A 21,099-nucleotide genomic window follows, 5' to 3' on the forward strand; every position below is an offset into this window, starting at 1 on the left:
GCAGTACTACAGAAATAGTCTTTTAGATACCCTTAGATGCCTTTGTGAATCTACCCTGAGGCATCCAACCCCTATTAGTCAAAGTGCAATTTCTACTTGTGCCAACTGTGTCTGAATATTTAAAATGGATTCCCATTTAGATGTCTGGAGGAATAATTCACAAAGGCATGTATGAGTAGTAAAAGAGGGCTACAGTCATGGGAAAGGGACTGAAAAGTTAAATTCACCGCTAGAAGTCATTTAAAATGTTGGTGATCTTAATTGTATAGTGATATTATTTCCATAGTTTGATATAGTTTGGGTGAAACACACTTCGCTTTTACAGTCTGGGAAAGGAGAGCGTGTCATTGCACTTCCTTAGAACAATACATGAGCAATCTGTACTATCATCTGTCAAATATTCAATCGACAGAGGATGACATGAAACAGATATTTTCTTATATGGCAATGAGAGATAGTTTCAAAGAACTAAAAATGCACCTGCAATGAATTGACAAAAGTGTGGAAGAATATGCTAAAGAATACTGCATGGGTACTCTTTTATGTACTCTTACATCCTAATGTGAATCAGTTCCATTATTTTCAGTGTACATCACAGCATATTCCTGGCGTTCACATCATTTCAACACACATTTATCCATTCTACTGGTCCCTTTCAGCTGCAGGGTTTTGCTCTTCTTGCTTCTATTGTCTTTAATGAATTGTGTAGGGCTGGTGAACCTATTTTTATCTTTCAATATTTAGTTACATTAGAAATTAGGGTAAATAATCTGAAGTAAATTAATCCCTCCAACTGACTGTTCCTTATATATGTCATTTTCTAGGCTGACCTCCACATTATTCACATTCAACACCAATGTTATTGCTAAGTTAAGTTAAATCATCTATTACAACAATACAGTACGTCATCAACATTTAAAAATATAGCCAGATATATTGGGCCCTAACAACAGAAGTAAAGGACAAAAAATATTGGGACTCAAAAGTGCATTGACAATTGAATGACAATATATCATCTAACAATGCACAGTTTCAAAAGTACATTAGCAACACAATCTAAAGAAAATGATATTCAACCAACCTCAACTGTTATTAAAGGTCTCTCTAGATACCTGACTATCTTTTGTCTTAGTGCTTACTTCAAACACACATTGACAAAGCTGATAGGGCTGCATTGCTTCTCACCTCTTGCTTTTGCCAAATTGAGTGCGAAATGCAAAATCAAGTTACATAATGATAGGTATTCATAGGTAGTGCAGCTGTAATACAGCAGTAGTGTCAACATTGGCCTAATTACTTTAAAATTATCACTCATCACATTTATCATTTACATGGTTGGGTACAATGTGTCCGCCCCCTCCCTGCACCACAGTGCAAATGTGCCCCCTAGCACGTTGTAAGTTGGGGGATTAAGGGCCATATGTATAAAAAAAGAATCTTGCGATTCTCAAATTGCGATTTTTAGCGACTCGCAATTAGAGAATCGCAAAATGCAATGTATGTAGGATTTGCAAAAAATGTTGTGAATCCTACATATTCCTTATTTAAGAATCGCAAATTGAGATTCGCAAATAAAGAATACCTTCCCATTCATTCCTATGGGCTAGGAGACCCATAGGAATGGATGGGAAGACATTTTCAATTTGTGATTACCAATTAGAGAATCCCAAATTGAGAATGCAATGGCAAGGTTGCAAAGGTGCCAAAAGGACACCTTTTTGCACCCCTGAAATATGCATGTGTGCGCAGTTTGCGCACATACATGCCCTAAGAGCATGTATGTGCGACATATGGCAGTTTAAAAAAATCAAAAAAGTGCTTTATTTAAGAAAATCGCAAATGATGGTAATTTGCAATTCCTTAAGGCCAAATAGCAAATTACTGGTGCTTCCAGAATTAAATTTAAATTACATTTAATTCCGTAATTGCATTTGCAAAATAGAGAATCGCTAATTTTGCAATTCTCTATTTTGCAATGGCCTTTTGGGATGAAACATCCCAAAAGGCTTTTTCCAATTCGCAAACGGGCCGATTCTGAGAATCTGCCCGTTTGCAAACGGGAAAAAGGCTTGATACATATGGTCCCATAACTATACAAATAGCACCAAGGAATGGTCCCAAAACTGACTAGTTTTCATCTGAAACACAGTCCAGTCATTTGCTGCCACAAAAGTCCTGGCTGTATAGGTATCCAATGAATAAATGTCCAGGACTAGACCCTTCTGTGCACCGGAAGTAACCAATTTTGCAGGCAAAAACACATTGAGCGCCAATCTATACATCAGTGCTTAATTTGTAAAATATGAAGTGCAGGTGCTCACATTTTTGTGGGAAGCCACACCCACTTCTCTTGGCTCCACCCACTTTCTTCACTGGCTCCACCCACATCCTCAACTGGCTCGGCTGAAAGCCACATGTAATACTCGATTTGAATTCCTACCTTAGTAACTTGATGGTTGACTTTAAACGTGCTGGTCTCGAGCTCCTTGGAAAGGATATCTTAATAAAATCAAGGCAAAACATCAAAAGAAAATGGATGTCATGACTTTTGGAACCAAAGATAATGAATTTTTTCTGACCTTTAGAGACCTGACTCTAAAGTAATGCGGATATGACTATCATCTTCTGTTGTATTTTGTGCCTCCCCAGGGTTGACACTAAACTGCCCCGGACCAATCTTTTACTAAAAGACAGTACCACTCCTTAGACACTTCTCAATTCTTTTGCTTTGAGAATTTGGGGAATTCGCCACTGATATATGTTCATTTTTTAGCCAAAGCATACATGACATTACAGAGCTCAGAGGTACAAGCCCACTATGAAGGCATCTATCACAAAGAATATATTTACTCTGCTAGAGGCACAATATGCCCCTGCCTGGTATATGCATAACTTGTAATGATGTTGGCACATCATTCAGTCCTATAATAATGTATGCTAATTTGAGCGATGGACATATGAGTCTGTTAGTTTCATTGAATGGTATAATGGAGGAATAGAAAAGGGAAGCACCTAGAAAGTGTTATTCAGGAGATCATAGTAGTAAAACAAGGTTTGGGATGGGTGGAGGGAGGGATAGAGGAGGGAAGAATCTAGAAAGGGTTATTAGGGAGATCAAAGTAGTAAGATGAGGCTTGGGTGGAGTAAAAGGAGAGATGGAGGAGGGACAAGTCTCTAGAAAGGGATTTACTCTCACAAGTGCATTGTAAATGGGAATAATCCGAACAAATTTTACCCCAATTGGCACCCCTTAGCACTTAAAATAATGTTCCCAACATACAACAGGGCCTTTTTCTCCCTAACATGAAGGTAATACACAATGATGTAGCTGTCAAACCCCAACCAGCACAGAATACAATTGACAACAGACTATAAAGAGGTCTATGTTTGACAGGGTGCATAGATGAAGAGACAATGGACCAAAATCATTTGAATGTTGATACCATCCTGTTTTGTTTTCATGTATACGCGACATTTGAAGGTTAATAAACTTAACTGTACAAAATGCACTACACACATTACACATGCACAAAACTCTTGAAACAGCCAAATACACTCTGCTAGATTTCAGTACTAGTTTTTCATTCTGTCATTTTACCACTTAAAACGTTTAATGAATCAATACATTTTGTAACAATCAACCTGTAACCTTTCAAATGAAAAATGAAAGAAAAATCTCACTAAACCCGTATATTGGCATTTGTCTTTAAAAAAAACGAATTGAATTAAAAAAACACACAAATGTGTCTTACACTTAAGAAAATTAATGAACTCACAGCACATGTGCCCAAAGTGCATTCTGGCTGTGTTGTTCTTCAAAATAGAATGAAACAGTGCAGTGTCAAAGCAGAGTTTTAAAAATGATTTATGGCCAATTCAGCTTACATGTATTTGGGAGCGAGGGAGGGATGCTGCAGCACCTTAAGTGCTGTTACTAAAGTAAAATACAGCATTTTGTATTCGTGGCTATTCCAACTATTAAGATTTGTGTAAAGTAAAAGAAAAAAGGGTGGTAAAGTGTCTGTCTGGATTTGAACTGTTACATTTTCTACTAAGTTAAAAACACTATTCTGTTTAATCTCACCACACAAGGTTACAATGAGCATTGCAATCAGGGCTGTGTGAAGTGGAAGGGGTAGCGTTTCTAGGGGGCTGCCTTGGGGAATGTTGTTGGTGACTCGAGGTAAATCAGGGGTGGGTGATTCAAATCTTCCAACGCCCAGACAGCAAGATTTCTCGCAGGGGCAGGTTTTAATGACTGTTTTTTCCAAAGGACAAGTAGACAATAAATGATGCTAAACTAATATGAAGTTATCCTCTGACCTTCAAGTTGCTAAATGTGGGATATTGGAACACCTGTGGGCATGCCTGTTGTGAGACCAGAGCTATAGTTCGGGCCACTGAGATTATGCGGCAGGAGAGAGCCAAATTATGTGGCAGGGTTGAGTAAATTACGTGGCAAGTAAAAGGCAAATTATGTGACACAATGCAGCGCATTTTTTAATAGAATTAGTTTATTGGTTCATCATTTTTAAACGTGCTAACACTCTGTGGGCATTACTTGCAACTCACTACTAGTTTAGCATCCAAACACAGCAGTAAGCAACTGAGGGTTGATTAGTCCAGTTTTACAAAAAGGTTTCCACTGTGAGGCAAATCTATAATCATGTGAAAATCGCCCCGTAGTGGCTCAGTCACATAATTCCAGTGGCCCTGGCAATAGTCTCTGTGAGAGCCTGAGGTCGCATCACGTAGCAGACGTCAATGGATGGCCTTTGTCCTGACTTAAAGATATCACCCTCAGTCTAGCGCCCCAGTGCTGCTTTAAAGTCATAATTGGTGCTGCACAGAACAGCTTATAAAACCCTCATCGTTTCAAGTGCAAGGGTTTGGTGACATTGTATTAATGACACTAAGGCTTAGGATTTTAGTTTATGGTAAATGTATCACGGCAAACCTGCCTGCGAAGGCAAACTCTGCCTTTGCACATTTTGTTTTCTTTTTCTGGCCTCCGATTCCCAGGTGCTGGTGAAGGAATAAATCAAAGCGATAGGGGGAGAAAAGTGCGTAGTGCAGGCAGTGGTTTAGGAATTAGGGGCTCATGAAAAGGAAAGTGATGGGGTTGGGCCTGTAGGCTGCATGAGAGTCCCACAGAAAACGTAATGTGCTTAAATGTATACCTGGATGAAACATCATTAATGGCCGAGAATAGCGGTGCAGAGGCACCGGATGAAACAGATGGTAAGCAACTTGAGAATGAAGGGCCTAAGAATTGCATGACAAGAGGAATCAAGGTGCTTCATTCACTGCAAGCCTCGGATGTGAAGGAAGGGGAGAGGAGCGGAGCGACCTCGGTTGAGCACGAGAAGCCCAAGGGTGGAGCAAAAGAAAGGGCAGGAGGATCAGAAGGGTGAAAAATAACTTGGAGGTTTAGCCCGCATGCACAGTGTTTAAGAGGTCAAATTAGAGTTCGTAAAATCCATGTGCACACACTCGGCACTGGGATTTTCGGAGTATTAACTCCATAAAGCTAAGCGTCCAATGTAATACAAGCGGTAAAGGATCACTGCCTGCATCATGCCTCTCTTTTTAAAACAATCGGTACCTGGGGTGAGCAGAGCCATTCGTAACTCATTTCTCCTGGCTGGAGTCTGACTCGACTGCCCGGGCGGGTTCAATGATCATAAACAAGCTCCTCTGCATCCTGGAAGAAATTGTCATGTGTGCGTGGCTGGAGTGATCTCGGGCTGGAATTTCAGTGTCTGTTGAGCAACTCTCTGGACCTTCATTACCCATTAGGGAGCTGCTGAAGGCCTACGTGACAAATAACATGCACGAAGAGTCCAGCCTTCTTCCGCTCCTCAAGGGGCTCTCTATCTTGCTCGAAGGGAGGGGGGAAGGGGCTCTCTAACTTGCTCGAAGGGAGGGGGGGAAGGGGCTCTCTAACTTGCTCGAAGGGAGGGGGAAGATTAACAGCGGAAATAAAGACAGCTCATGGAGAGCCCGTTTTTAGGTTTCGCCTGGGGAACGGAGTGTAAGCTCCACCCCCAGAGAAATCTCTTGTTTTCAGTTAGGGGGACTTGAATACTTCCCTCTGTTCCATTGGCTAGCTCCATAAATGGAGGCTAGCCATTGGAACAGAGATCTGTCCGTCAAGGCCGGACCAGATTCGGGGGCGTTCCCGAGATTTTTTCCATGGGCGTTCCCTCTGTGTAGTCATGCGGCGGTGGGCGGTTTTTTTTTTGTCGTCCGTGTTTGCTTTTGTCATTTCGAGGCCGACCTCAGCCGGAAGAAGTCTTCCTCTGGTAAGTGCTTGCTGCGTGCGTCTCATGTCGTCTATGCCGTTCGCCCCCCGCCCCAGTTGTTGGAGTTGGCTGCAAGATTCGAGTTCCACAAGGCAATCAGGTAAGGAGTTTGTTTATAAATGTGTTTTCATTTTGTAAGTTTCCGTATTTTGTCCGCCGTTCCCGCCCCTCCCCCCTCCCGCTTCCGTGTCTTTCCCGCCCCCCCCTCCCGCTTCCGTGTCTTTCCCGCCCCCTCGCCCCGCTTCCGTGTCTTTCCCGCCTCCCCCCCCCCCTTCCGTGTCTTTCCCGCCAGCCAGCACTGCGCCCGATACGGGCAGCGAGGCTGCACCGATGTGGGCGGGCCAAAATCGCGGTCAGGGGTTTGGCATACAAAGCTCCGTAGGAGATGCTGCCCGGCTTCCACTGTTGCACCACTTTCAGGGTTGGTGATGCTTTTGCAGGGGCTAGCCGGCAGAGGAACAACTGTGGACGGGAGCCTGAGGCGAGCTGGGCGGTTTCCACCGGTGAGCAGTCAACAGCCCAGGCAAGGCGCACTCACACGCTCTCTTGTCTCTCTGATCAATCAGCTCTCTGTCCAGCCACAGGAAGAGGCGTCGGGCTGGGTCGGTCGCTCCCTAGATCATTTCACTGGGATTGAGCTCTGCTCCCAAGACCCCTCTAGTGCGGGATCTCCCATCATGAGTTCCGCTGGGCACGTCTCGGTGTAGTTTCTGTGTCTGTCGCAGGCAACGGTCAGGCCGAACACAGCTCCTGGGCACCGCACCTTGGTTGCTGGGTGCCCACTATCTTTGTCCATCCGTCCAGGTCGATGGATGGATACAAAAAAATATGCTCCGATGTCTGGTGCGCACCACACAGTCCTGCAGTTGTGGGTTCAGAGGCTGTACAAACTGAGAGGGAACGTTTCTTTTGGTAGCGCCAAATCTGCTGTGAATGTGGCAGATGGTGAAGGCGTTGCGCTGCCACACACCACACTTTCACCGGGTCCTGGTGTTTTCTTGTGTGAATTCTGGTTGGGCCGCTCCGACCCTCCATGGCCCATACATGCTTTGCTTTCATATATGAGGCGAGATTTCGACGAGGAGAAACACTGAAAGCACTGTTTCCAAATCTGCAATAGTTCCTGGTAGTTAAACTGCGTTCCAAAGCCAGCACGTTGAAAACGTTAGTTGGTGTGTTGTCGTGTTCCGGGCACTGGTGTCTGCGTTGTTTGTGTCGGTATATTTTACCTTATGTTTTTCATTGTGGTGTGTTATTATGACCATATACATTTTTGGGGTAAGGCCGCTCGTATTTTGGTGTCACTTTGTAAGTTTACGTATTTTGTCCGCCGTTCCCGCCCCCCCCTGTCCGTGTGCCCATTCCCGCCCCCCTCCCCGTGTGCCCGTTCCCGCCCCCCCTCCCCTTTCACTCTCCGTTGTCTTTCTTGAAAACACAGGTCGGAGCGGTGCACGGGTGTCCCGGAGCTGCGCCTCTCCCATGCCATGGAGTTGGAGGGGCAATGGTGGAAGGGGCAGCTGGCTGCGGACATCCACCAGGCGCTGCGCTACAAGGTGAGTTCATGCATGAGTCAACCAGAGTGCATTGTGTGTTTTAGTATTCATTCTGGGATGACTGTGCTTCAGTGAATGTATTTGCACTTATGAAAGGTTGTGGTAGTATAGGAGATGGTGCATTGTTATGTAATTATACAACTTTTGAGTAGTGCAGCATTTGCACAACTAATGATTTCTTGGCGTTCTTGGCGCTGTAGGATTCTGTGGCCTGGTGCCTCTGTATTCTATTTCCTGGTGCCAGCATGTTTCCTTGCTCTGGGGCAGTGTCAGTGTATTCACTGGCCCAACTCATTACTGGCGCTTTTTGTGAGCCCAAGACTGTGTGCTTATTCCTTGAGCTGGTGTTTACGTATTTCCTGACCTACCCAGCTTGTAACAGGGTCTCGTTGTGTGCCCTTTTCCTCCGTTTTTTGTCTCTCTCTGTCCCCGAAACGGACACCCACGTTCCTGTTGTCAGTGTGTTCTCTGTCATAGTCTAAATCTTTTCCTTATCCTGCCAGTGACCTGGTGACACTATGCAGGGTCCGTTAGGGGAGGGGGGGAAGGGGAGGCCAGTCTGGTCTTGCATCCTCCTACCAACAGCCACTCGAGTGTTGAGCACTGTTTGGATGTCTGCTTCCTTCTGTCCCGTCCCTATTTCATTATTAGTGCATTGCGTGTTATAGAGTTGGTTCTTTTCCATTCTGTTGTGGTGTGTTCCCTGGCCCACAGTTGATGCATGTCTTGCTTGGAAAGGGATATCATGTCCCCTAGTTGAAGTATTGGTGTTCTCTGCTCCATTGTCTTGTTGCTCTAGTGTTTTTGCCTCAAATCAAAATCCTCCGCTTCTATTCAGTATTATCTGTTGTGTTCTCACTGATTTGTCAGGTCCTTGCTCATTCTCTGACGCAAAGTATGTGCCTCCTGTTCTATGATGGGTGTACCCCGGGACCTTTTGCTTTCTGTGTGTCTGTGTATTGCCTGTACAGAAATCCATGTGCTTCTTCTCCCAGTGTAGGCATATCCCCTCTTCTATGTGCCATTGTCCATTTGTTCCCTGATCACGTGTAAGTGTATCCCTGTGTCCGGTCCCAATGTTAACTGCATGCCTGTTATCCTAGTCTCCATGTTAGTGTACCCCTGATCCTGGTATCAGTATATCATTGCCCCTCTGTTGCTGTACTGGCAACTCTAAACAGTGTCAGTGTCCAATGTTAGGTCTCTTGTCACTTTATTAGTATATTATTGCCCCAGTGATGCTTTATTGACAAATCTTGTGTGTGTCTATGTCCAGTGTTGTGTCTCCCTACTCCGGTGTATGCGTTTCCTTGTCCTAATTCAGAATATTTTAGTGTAATTGTATTTCACTTGTTTTCCTCGTTGTAAATTTCCCATCATGAATGATCCCTGTTCTGTTGTCATTGTAGACAATGCCTCAGTGTCTTTACTGTGTTCTCTTTCCTATTGTAAGCATTATTTGTTTGAGTGTTATTGATTGCTTGTCTTTCTCAGTGTATTCCTTCAACCAAATCATGCCTGCCTGCTCCAGCAACATTTCGCTCCACTAATGCTCTTTTTACTGTCCCATTATTGGTGTTTGTGGCTATCCTAGTTATTATGAAATATTGCAGCTTTTTCAACTCTTTGACGTGAATAAGGCGTTGTTTATATAGCTATTTGTTTCTGTTGAAACAATGAAGTTTGTGTGTGTCTACCTCCTATCCCAGTGTGCTTTGCACTTTGCCTCATTGTGGCCAAACTGTCTGCCCGGTGTAAATTTCATGGTCACTCTACCACTTACAATTACTGTATCTGATATCCATGTTTGTTCAGAAAAGTGAAGTGTTGATTATGTTTTCCCCTCCTTTAACCACCCAACCCGTTCGCCCCTTGCAGTGTAGCTCGTTCAGCTGTTTGCTGAAGGTGTTACTGCCTGGTTGTGAGTGTCCTGCTTGAGGACATAAGGGCGGTTGAAACATTCAAGCAAAGAAAGTAGTAGGCAAAATCCACCAATTCTCACTGCTGGATCTGTGTGTGCTGGCACTGCAATTTTCCTGCAGCTCTGTAAATAAATAAAAAAAACAGTGGCAGACGGATGCAGTCTTGTGAAATTGTCCCAAGATTAGCATCTGCTAACATCAAATTAACAAAAAGTAGCCAGCCCTACCAGTGCATCAGTCATGCTTGATTGAGGAGAAAGTTGCCAGCTGGCAAGGCAGGGAGCAGAGAAAGACCAGCAAAACAACACAACTCAGGCGGTAGATATATGGAAAAGCGGTACATGAGTGTTGATTCGTCGGGGAAACATGTGTCAAGTGTTAACCATTATATGTGAATAGGGGTCCAGTAGTCACTGAAGTGACTAGCGACTAGAGCCTCGGGTAGATGTACTCACAAGTCGGTTCACAAACTCTCACTGAAGGGAGTCCATATTGCTGCTGCTGCTCAGGGGTCCTCCCACACCAGTCAAAGTAATGAGGTGTGGAGCTCCTCTGCAATCTTCTCTTGCTTGGTGCCTCTGGTTGAATGAGATTTCCACTTCTGACATGCCAGGGGGCTCAGTGATGTTGCAGCTGTCTGACAGTGTAATTCGTTCTAAAGGCAGGTTACTTACGTGGTGAAGGCACTTTGATATGCCAGCTCTGGGAGTGCAGAAACGGCCTCATTCTGTCAGAAGATCGAAATGCAAAGATAGTCTCTTGAGGAGATCAGTAGAAGGTTTCAGCGAGGTGTGTATAGATGTTTGGGTACAGGTTCTGCATTGTCTTTTGTTTCAGGGTATTGTGATTATGTTCAGGTGTTGGGTGACCTGTAGATGAGTTGTCCCATGGAAAGTGTAACATGCTAGTGAACTGTGTGAGATGAACCGTTGAAGACTAAAAGAACAGTATATTGCTCTGGACTAGGAACTCCTTATAAAATCATGACTTGTGTTCTCCATTACAGTAGAGTGGCAGATCCCAGCTCTGGCCTTATGGAAGAATGGTGATTGTCCAAGTGTACATCTACGACGGGGGATAAGTACAGGGTCTTCTGAAGAGACCACCTCCAGCCGCTCGTCACTCGCAACAAAGAGTGAACCCGGCTTCTGGTATTTCTGAGCTGGTGCCTTTCTCAGCTCTGGGGTGTTTAAGCAGTGCAAGAGTCTGCCCATCGTAGAACAGACTTCATTCAGTCTGGGTGAACTTTGTCTCAGTTTAAACCATTCATCCTGTTCCTTAGGACAGAGGCACCCTGTTAATAACTGGAAGAATCCTTGTCTATTACACCTGGCAGTTCAACAGCAAGGTTCACATATCTTCAGTGTTTTTAGCCTGGTGGTCTGTCAACTGCTAGGAATATGAGAGATTGTTTCATAAAGTTGCAGAGTTTAAATCAATCACTTCTGCGTTCATACCCCTGAAACTGTACTAGTAGGTACTGTGGCGCTTTAAAATACTTTTGCTTTTTTTCAAAGATCTGTGGAGCCTCATCCGCTCCTTGTTTGCTTGTGGCTGGCTTTTACGTCCTCGGCCAAGAAGTGCCTGCCTTTTCTTTTTCTAGCAGCAACGTGTTCACAGAGACTTTTTGCTGCTTGGTATCTCGAGAGAGAGGGAGAGCAGCCACCTCTCCCTTTTCACAGTGAAGGCCTTCTCTTGTCAAATACTGCCATTGCGAGCACCATTTCTCTGTCATAGAATTGTATCACCACCTCTTCAGGTGTTTGCAAAATGCCAAAACCATATAATGTTCACAAGAGCAAACATGCTATTCATCTTTCAAGTAGTTCTGTAAAGTGGCACTACTCACACTACTGGACGTTCACACATGCCCACAATCCTAGTGAGCCACCAGCTTGCAATGGTCCACCTCATAAACGTGCCAGTTATCCCGGAACAACCCATAGTGCTGTGATATCAGACCGTGCCACTCCACGCACCATGCAAATGTCAAATAATAATAATAGTAAAAAAAACTCCATCCGGAGAACTGGTATCCTGTCAGTCTCATTCACCTGTTCTCCGATTCAAAATGGCAAGTTTTTTTTTTTAGGCTGGTAAGATGCACATACCCCATCCCTGCTCCCTTCTATGCGCTTGGCCACCTCCCTTGTGGACTTGGACTCTCCTAAGAACGATCTTGCTTCGTTCTTAGATTCTGATCGACACAAAGCTGCCTGGAACCACTGCCTGCGTGGAACCACTGCTGCTGTATTTTACATGTAAGTGGTGTCTCAGCCAGCATGGGTAATCAAACACTCTGCACTCTTTCTCTTATTAATCTAACTTTGACGGGTTCCAAAAATACACTGATCCATTCATCATCTTTGACAGGTGCCTGGTAAGGCCACATTTAATATAATGGCCCTGAGAGCTCAACATTTCAGGCTCATTTTACTGCAGTTAAAAGGCGGGTGCTCCTTAGCAGTGTAGCTCTTGTCTTGATTTTCGGGTGAAATTTCCTTAATCGGAAATTCAGGAATGTGTTCTTTGATTTAGGAGTGGAAGGGGTTTTCTACTTTCTTCCATTCGCAGTGTTGGCAGTGTTTAACATTACTCACCTGTGATGAGCCTGGAAGAGGTAGTGACCTCACAGACGAGTGCTTTCAGGCCTGTTGTGTTTCACACACTGACTTTTAGAAAGCGAATCAAACTTTTCTTTTGATTTTTAGGTTACTCCTAATGCTGTAGTCATTGTGTCTCTACATAGGTTTGATAATGACATCCTCTCAGCCGAGTAAAAAGATACAGGAAGATATTGAGAGCAATAAATTGAAATACAATATGTACATATAGAGCTACAATTAAAAGGCGGAATCTTGATTCTTATTCAAGGAGACTTTACACTAGGTAAGACCTGGCAAAGTGTGTCCATGTAATATAGCCCTGAGTGTCGAAGGCAAATGCTGAAATGTAAAAATAACAATTTCAGCAATAACTCTAAAACCCTCAGGGCAGTCTCCTAATGGAAGGGTAACACCATAACCGGAAATTATCACAATCCATGCTTTCGGGATTTTCAGGTAAAATATTGCTGCATCAGGAGTGCCTTAAAAACTTAAGTGTGAGGGCTGTGACAGCTGTGAGGGCTGTGACAGCTGTGAGGGATGTGAGAGCTGTGTGGGCTGTGAGAGCTGTGTGGGCTGTGAGAGCTGTGTGGGCTGTGAGAGCTGTGTGGGCTGTGAGAGTTGTGTGGGCTGTGAGAGTTGTGTGGGCTGTGAGAGTTGTGTGGGCTGTGAGAGTTGTGTGGGCTGTGAGAGTTGTGTGGGCCGTGAGTTGTGTGGGCCGTGAGTTTTGTGGGCTGTGAGAGTTGTGTGGGCTGTGAGAGTTGTGTGGGCTGTGAGAGTTGTGTGGGCTGTGAGAGTTGTGTGGGCTGTGAGAGTTGTGTGGGCTGTGAGAGTTGTGTGGGCTGTGAGGGCTGTGTGGGCTGTGTGGGCTGTGAGAGCTGTGTGGGCTGTGAGGGCTGTGTGGGCTGAGAGAGCTGTTGGCAATGCAAATAACAATGCCATTTATTTATAAGTAAAAAAAAAAAGAAATGTCATGAGCAATGCCAATAACTCTAACTTTTCCAAAGGCGAAACCATTGCATTGTAAATGCTTGTTTTTATTAGTGAAAGCATGAAAGTTGAAATACAGCCGCCAGCCAGCCAGGAGTCAGGGCATGCCTTGATGAATGGGTGACAGTGAGAAGCTGAGCAGCACAGACGACGTGGGAAAAGTTAAGCCGTCTCACTCTGTGTCTGTATTTTTGAAAAATTATCTTCACCAACACTGCCTCCTGAAAGACATGTATAGCCCCGGCCCTGACAATAAAGTACCGGTGCTGAGCACCGGAAAGCACCGGCACAAATTAAGCCCTGGTAGTCTTCACATTACTCTGCCGACGCAGCTCAGAGCGTTTCAGTCGCGTTGTTCCTGCCCGCAGTGTTGTGCAGTGCCAGTGCCTCGCCTCGTGGGACCCTCTTCCCAGGGAAATCGGTAAGTAAGGGCTTGTAGTGTAAAGCTAATTATGACCAAGGGCCGTGACAAATCTCACTCCATTTAGTATTGTGCCTTGCTATGGTTGATACTTGTACTATGGGCATGAGTTTATGATATGACACGTAATCAGTTACAATCGTATGAAATAAATGTTTGCATGTACTTATGTCTTATAGCACAACGTTCATGAATTAACCTGTGTGCCACAAATAGGGGAGGTGGTTTACTCTGTTTTTTCTTCTTGGGCAAAGGTGCAGTTTGATCAGTGTTCAACAGGATGCATATATGTCATGTGCCTGTCCAGAAGAAGCACTGTTGGAGTGTCTTACGATGAACCATGAACATAAAATCGCCATTATTAAACAACTATTTACTAGACTGCACACCAGCTGCAAGTAATTAGCTTACATGATTTTTTCATAAGCACATTTTAGCAGTTCCATTTACTAATAAATAAAATATCTTGCCTGCAATCAATTGATTTTGGTGACATCACAGAAATGGGACTAGGACCCAGGACTGCAGGTTCCAAGGTCAAAATTAAGACCTTTTGTTTCAATGCTAATAAAAAGATGTTTCTCAAATTTTGGTCCCCCAAGCCAAATTAATCTCTTACCTATTTTGCAACTTCCCTAACCCTCACTAGAAAAAAGGTGCCTTTCAACATTTACAAAATTGATTTTTGTGATGAAGAAGCTAAAATTTAAACACTTTCACAAAACGATCTTCTTGCTCGCACGTGGCAGGTTTAAAGTATGAACTGATGTATTGTGGACTGTAAGTATATTTCTAACTTTCGTCTCTGCAAAGAAACTTACATGAAGAGATATGATATACTCTTTCCTATTGTCTGCTACGTCTGCTTTCGTCTTCCTCATTGTATCGTTTCTCACTTAACAAGTTTTTATCAAACAAATGTTATCTTTTTATTTTGTTAGAAATATGATTATAATACCTTGATTGCATCCCAATTAAATTAAGGAAGACAACAGGAAGTACTCCCGAGGTTGGGCTTACATCTCCCCCACCCGGCTACCAGTGAAAAAATGGTGGGGAGCCACGGCCAACTGCCAATTAGGTCAAGGGAGCCACGGGTCAAAAAAGTTTGGGAACCACTGGTATAGATGGATCAATGGGCACCACGTGCACTGAGTGACTCAGTGCATTAATAGAGGGCCCGATAGGTGTAAGGATGGATGGATGGTAGAGGGGCGAGTGAGTGAACGGGTAAATGAAGGAGTGAGTGCAACGACGATAATGTGGTGGGGAATGGAAGGCTCCGGTAGCTGTCATTCCTTAAATGGGTTACAGGGCTCTGGTGGGAGTGCCGTGCCAGCACTTGTTAAATGATTCCATGCCCCGTGACAGTCTGTTTCAAATCATGCCCTGTCATTTAACAAAGCAGTGCATTCTGGGAGATATTCCCATTGAACTGGACAAACACACAGAAATAAAACAAGAGATCCCAGAAAAGCCCAGGACTGGAGAAGTTATTTCTGGTCACATAGAGTCACACTTATTCTTCCTGCCCCTGCTCTGCTGTGTCCATTAAGGCAGCCGGAAATGACACACAGCTTGCTCTGGCTCTAATTTGTCATGGCTGCCCTTGTGAGAGAGGCCGGGAATGGCCTGGCATCTTAATCCTCCAAAAAACCAGGTAACAAGTGCCAAACTGTTCCTCGCAATATACTCTATGGGTTAAAGGGTGTCTTCAGTCTTTGCATATAGCCTAGAACCGCCAGATGATCAGCAGGATTGTTGTACGGCAGGTGGGAGATTGGCATCTCACTCCTACCTATATAGCCTTCTAGCCAGGCTCGACTGGCGCTGAGCATTGATGAAACCAATGAGACAGCATCCGAGCTGCATGTTACCTGGATGAGGTAAGTGTGCAGGAACGAGGTCTGGGGTGGGTGTTGGAAATTTGCTCTCTCTTCAGCGTCACCCGGATTTATTGGCCTTATTACTGAACCCTATTCTTGCTGGCTATGCAACTCTGCGCACTTTACCCCTGCTAACCAGTGGTAACATGCTTGTGCTTCTCTTTTCAACATGGCAACATTCATATACTCCTGATTGGCATTTTTAACATAGCTACAAGTCCCTAGCATATAGTACCCAAAGTGTACCCAGGGCCTGTAAGTTGAATGTCACCAGTGCGCTGCGGCACTCATTGTGTCAACCACTGCAGTGATGGAGTAAAGCATGTTTCCATAGCTACCACTGTAGCCTGGCTGTGCAGTTTTAACCTGACAATTCAACCTTTCAAAATAAACCCCTTTGACAGGCCCAAACCTTCCTTTTAAATATGAATACGTCACCCTTAATGTAGGCCCTTTTGTCCATTGGGCAGGATGCCAGCTGTTTAAAAGCAGGATATGTAGAAGTTTAATATTCTGCATGTTCTTCCAGTGAAAAAACATAAAAGCTATTTTCACTGTAGCGAGGCTGGCTGCTTCCATAGGGAAGTGCTGGATTACATTAAAACACCTTATAATGCTAATTTCAAGTTTGTAACAACTAGCAAAATAATTCAAGGACTCTTTTTAATAGTTAAACAAACTACAATTTAATGGTAAAGTCACATTTTTGTCCAACTGTTACCGGAAAGACACGTTGGAAAAGTTACTGTTTACCTGCCTAAGGCCTCGGTGATGCACTTCAAAGGGGCCTCCCTTGTCACAAGGAGATGTATCTCGCGCCTGGGCCTGCCACTCCACTTGTCCTTCTAGTTGCAAGGGGGCACCAACCCCAGAGGGAAGAGGCGCTCCCCCAGACCTGGTTTAGAGGCTGTGAGCATCCCCTTTGAGATTAGAATGTGAAATTCTGCTTGAATGTCACATCCTGCTTGACAGGTCTGCTGGAGTTTTACATATAACATTTGGGGTGCACTTCAAAGGAGGACAAGAGAATGATAAAACACTTTATGTGTACCCACTGTCTGGATGCCAAAAGCTCAGCTTTGATTTTATCAGAATTTTGTCTCTGCGTTTGTTGGGGGTGCAGGGGCTGTTCAGAACTGGATTGTAATGATAGATGTGTGAGGGCACAAGGATTACCCTAGTATACTCCACACTTAACCCCAGCCCACAGAATCCAGGTTTAGTGTGGCTGAAGACTTTACCCATTTTGAAAATGTTCACATTTGTAGGGTTAGCTCTGGGAACCTGTCTCCTATTGTTTAGGGCACCCTCAGGGGTCATTCCCGCCCTCTAGGTCATGCCAGTAATACATGTGGCATCGATTGGCACACACTTCAGGACAGTCCCGGACGAGGGGAAGATCAAAAGAGAACTAAATCTGCTGTCTGAGAAGAGCGTAGAAGACTGGAACTTTCCCTTCCTCTAGTACCCTCATTAGCGAAGTGGACACGAAGAGTCAAAATGCTGACCTCTTGTTCAATCTACAGGGACACAACAAGCTCCAAGTGGCTTATCTTCAACTGACCAGCTGATCAGTAGCAACTAGACCTGGGCTTGACTCCACCTGCCACCCTATGAGTCTCTAAGTCAGTGGTTCCCAAACTTTTTAGAACCACAACACACTTTTTTGAACAACAAACTTTCGTGACTCACCTACCTTTAGTGGACTTCAGACAGACTGATTTTTTTTAATGTGCCTAAAGCATTGTTTAGTACCACATTATCATTTACAGATGGCACATTTTCCCATTGAAATGGCCTCTAACTTTGCACAGACATACTGTTTAGTGGTAAAACTTTATAGCGCACAAGTAATAATGTGTGGAATGTGTACTGTGATTGTCTTGTTTGTCTATACTTTTATGATCCACAGCAATCAAAACAAAGTTCTATGATGATAATGTGTGTGGAAATCTGGTTTCTGGTATTATTTATCATTTGTGCATCGCAATGTCTTGATTTGTTTTGATCCTATTAAAATCGTAGTTTCCAGCACACTGCAGAATTACAAAGTAATGTGCTTAATTATGGCTTTTCCTAACAGCTGAATGTATACAGTCCATTTACAGGTATTTATGTTTTGGTGTGTGGTGCAAAAAAAAAAACCAATATCACACTTTGCTGTGCTCCAGCAAGATTGACACATAATTCTCTTTAAAAACTCCTCCGACTTTTCAGTCAGAGAAAGAAAAATACACACGAATTCCATGTTAAAAGAATCAGCAGCAATTTGTCGGAATACATAGCCTGAGATTTGATCTTTGTGTTTGAAGCACAGCAAATGCGACATGATAAACACAGCATTTAAAGGCATCTTTATTTATTGCATGGACTTTCCCAACCCACCAAAAATCGGTAGGTCCCGAGCCACAGTTTGGGAAATGGTGCTCTAAGTGTCTCCCTTGGGGTCCTGGTGGGCTTTAGAAGTGTTCTCCTGTGGTGGATTGGGACTAAAGTCAGAAGATAAAATGTTTGACCAGGACAAACTTTGTTAGTGTGTCTGACCCGCACTCAATCGTGGTCAGTGTCAAATTGCACCTAGGACCCGTTCTACGGTGACCATTAACTATTATTGTCACTTTGGGCTCAGTCGCGGCAGGCAAGACTCGGGAGTGGTGGGGCAGGAGGGTTGCGTGCATGGGGGGGTTAATTTAAAATTGAAAACTTACCTTCACCGGCAGCCTACATGGAGAAAATGGAGTGCACATGGCTGGTTTGGTCGGCCCAAAGGGCTGACCAAACAGTCAGCGCCACAATAGTGGGTAAGCCACTCCTCCCCTCCCCTAAAGCAGGCCCGCCCACCCGCCAGCCCCCAACCAAACACTCTGCTTTCTCGCAGAGTGAGAAGCAGAAACCTAAAATCCCAACTAAGATCCTCCAATCTAGCCCTCGCCGAAGTTCCACGCATCCACAGATCCACCATGGGAGGAAGATCCTTCTCCTACTTGGCGGCCAAGACCTGGAATTCTCTCCCCACTCACCTCCGCCTTACACAGAACCACATTTCCTTCAGAAAGGAACTTAAAACCTGGCTATTCGATAAATAATGCACCCCCTCCCCCAAGCGCCTTGAGACCCTCTGGGTGAGTAGTGCGCTATACAAATTCCTGAACTTGAACTTGAACTTGAACTTCTCGCACTGTGAGAAAGCAGTGGGATGACGCTCCTCCGCCCACATGGAAGTGCCACCCCTGTTGGGAGTTCTTGGTTCAATTCTTACTTAAAACTTTGAAAATTGATATCTCCTGTTTTCCTTATTGGATGTTTGCCATTTTGTTTATTAAATTGTACTCTGTTTTTCTAATTTGTTTTGGAATTTTGTATTGTTTTGCATTTTGACTTTGATACTGTGTAATATTGCATAAATACTTACACATTGCCCCTTAGTTAAGCCTGTTTGCTTTGTGCTATAGTTACCAGGCGATTGAGCTGGGGTTTAATTAGTGACTTTAGTGGTTCACCCTGACAAGGATTCTCATTATTACTTGAAATGGGTACTCACCTCCCTCAACTAATAATTCAATTTCTTGCAGTGGTGATAATGTAGTTGACAAGTTAAAACGAAATAGATCCAGCTTGGGTGTTGGGTTGTGAGATATTTTCAAAAGCACAGAGTACATATTTGGAAAGTGGATGCCAGCAGAAAGAGTAGGTGTAATCCTCATTGAGGGGTGAATGGGTGGATACCAGCAGCCTCAAGGCAGGTTTGACACTGCAGATTAGTGACCAGTTGCCCTTGTTTCAGTGAAGTAAGGGAGGTCAGAGATGCAGGAGGGACATTATTAGCATCGGGTTCACTTCAATGCAGGGTATAGTGACAGGCTCACCCATGGAGGGGGCAAGTGGAAAGTGAGAGGGTGGAAGTGACAGTGAACCATTGTGGAGGAGCGATACACCCAGATAATTGTCAGTCAGGGAGTTAAATGGTCATCTGTGATGGTAAGGATCAGCTTGAGTGCTCTGAAGTCATTGTTAAGAGGCAACGAGGGACAAAACAGTGGCTGCAATTACTGCCCGGGGTAACGTTAAGGCTTATGGTCCCTTGTTTTGGAGGGGATTAGCGGTGATAACCGGTTGCACTGACTCGAAACAAGCAAGAGCTGGATCCACAGCATGGACAGCCCAGGGACAGGCAGCAGCACAGGGGGGGTTCAAGCGAAGTCATTTACAGGTGGATTTTTACAGCAAGGCTGAAGGGAGGTAGTAACCCCTTTGCTCTGTGCACCTTTGATAAACGTTTTATCTCAATATCTGGAGGGCAGTGAGAAATGAGAGCAGACCTGGAGCGACCAACAACAGGTGACACTCCAGATCACCACCAGGTGACATGTACCGCTCCGTTTAGGGGTCACCCCAAATTAGATATCAAACCCCACGGAGACAGATGGGCACTTCCTACCCCATCCTTTGGGCTCTGCTCATAGGAATGCCAAGGAAGTTAGAAGTAAGACAGGCTTCCAAGAAAGTGCATTGCAGGTTATGGATGAGGAACCATAACCCAGATTCCACCCCCACACACACAACATTTAGAATAACTGCTGACTCCTGCAACAATCCCTCTCCCTCGTCTCTAACAGAGGGGGTCTTATCTAGACTTCATTCTACAGCGGCTCTGTGGGGCTGGTGAGGGCCCCTCTCAAACTGAGAACCCTATGTTGGCAATAGACACACTTTGATGGACACAAAACTATTATTCTAAGCATCATAAGTGCTCTTGTAAGTTGCATTTGGAGCCCAATTATTCCCCAAACTGGCGAGCTCATAAGATTGTTCTGCAAGTAAAGTTTTACTTCTTAGATGCTTTAATATTAATCTGTGCAGACGTATAACGTTCTCTTTAAGAAGGGTAGTTTAGAACTGGAGGCATGTGGCAATATGCACATAAAAAAGAAATTATTCTGCAGAGTCTGAACAAGCAAAACTCATGGTAAATAAACATTATGTTAAAGTCTACTACATATGTTAATCTATAACACCGCCAGAATACACCACACCAGGATGTGCAGTTTTCATTGCATAAATATAGTTTTGCATAGTTTGCAATTACTGGTTTGCAAGGTGTTTGCAGATTTTCCTGATTGCCTTTCTTCTGCCTTGAACATAACATCAGCTGGTACCAAGAACTCGTAGGCATCTTGTTTGCTAGTGCATAACTTGCTCAGCTTATTCCTCGAGTACTCTGAAACATTGTCACATGAGTAACTTGCAGTCATTTTTAGGTCTCGCTGAGCCAGCACATGCACTGCTCTGCGAGAAATTTAGTAAACAGGCTTTTAAAAGTGCTACCATAGGCTTTTCCTGGCCTAAATCTTGTGTGCACATGTGTGTGCACACATGCAGCAGCCATGTGGGTTTCTGTCAAGCCTCATTAAGCCTT

General features: G+C 44.3%; 1 protein-coding gene across 1 annotated transcript in view; it reads left to right on the plus strand.

The window, feature by feature from the left end:
* Nucleotides 1-21,099, plus strand: part of LOC147698460 (serine/threonine-protein kinase Nek5-like) — a 1,208,702-nt gene that overhangs the window by 25,712 nt on the left and 1,161,891 nt on the right. The window lies entirely within an intron of this gene.

This window comes from Lissotriton vulgaris, chromosome 8 (genome assembly GCF_964263255.1).
Source record: "Lissotriton vulgaris chromosome 8, aLisVul1.2, whole genome shotgun sequence".
NCBI lineage: Eukaryota > Metazoa > Chordata > Amphibia > Caudata > Salamandridae > Lissotriton > Lissotriton vulgaris.